We start from the raw sequence: 882 nt of genomic DNA, 5'->3' as shown, positions 1-882 counted from the left end.
ACTCAGGGGTTACTCTGGCTCTGGTGGGGGACTATATGGGATGCCTCGGATCAAAATCTTGTCTGTCCTGGGTCAACCATGTGCGAGGCAAACTCCCTACCACTGTGCCACCACTCTGATCCCTTTTCTTTTGGGGGTATTTTTACATTTTTCTTATAATTGTCTGTTCCAAGTTTTTGCTTTGTAGTCACTAGAAGCAGTGTATATAACTATATCTCAACAGTTTGTGTTGATGTGTTTTTTGGTTTTGATCTATCACCATTTAACTATTAAAATTCTTCCATGTTTTCCTTTTTTAACTGTTTTTCAAACACTGTTTGTTTGTTTGTTTTTAATGTGGAATGCTTCACGAATTTGCGAGTCATCCTTGCGCAGGGGCCATGCTAATCTTCTTTGTATCTCTCCAATTTTAGTATATGTGTTGCTGAAGCGAGCACTTCAAACACTTTTTTAAGTGTCCTCATAACATTCTTGTTCATATTTTTTCTGTATTACTATTCATCAATTTACTCAAGTTTTATAGTTATTTTAATTTTTTTCCTAAAGAACTTCCATCAACATAACTTATAATCACATGTGGAAGAAATAAATACAATTTTCTGTCTTTCTGAAAGTTGTTGTTTCTCATAATATTCAACTCTTAATTTTAGAAATAAAAATATTCTTGGCTGGAATCTGGAGTGATAGCACAGTGGCAGGCTTTTACCTGCCAACCCAGGACAGACCCAGGTTGGATCTCCAGCATCCCATATAATCCCCTAAGGCCAGCCAGTGCGATTTCTGAGTGCAGAGCCTAGAGGAACCCCAGAGCACTGCCAGGTGTGGCCCAAATTAAAAAAAAAATCCTCTGCTATATTTTTTAGTGCAGAGTAATGTGAATAT

The 882-nt window shown here is 37.3% G+C and overlaps 1 non-coding gene across 1 annotated transcript; it reads right to left on the bottom strand.

Annotated features, from left to right (window-relative positions):
* Window positions 1-330: 330 nt before the first annotated feature.
* LOC125995399 (U6 spliceosomal RNA) lies at window positions 331-437 on the bottom strand. The gene has a single exon (XR_007490935.1). It is a non-coding gene; the product is annotated as a U6 spliceosomal RNA (small nuclear RNA).
* Window positions 438-882: the final 445 nt, after the last annotated feature.

Source organism: Suncus etruscus, chromosome 17, assembly GCF_024139225.1.
Source record: "Suncus etruscus isolate mSunEtr1 chromosome 17, mSunEtr1.pri.cur, whole genome shotgun sequence".
Lineage (NCBI taxonomy): Eukaryota > Metazoa > Chordata > Mammalia > Eulipotyphla > Soricidae > Suncus > Suncus etruscus.
The sequence above is the reverse complement of the archived record's forward strand: the minus strand, read 5'-3'. Positions and strand labels throughout refer to the sequence as shown.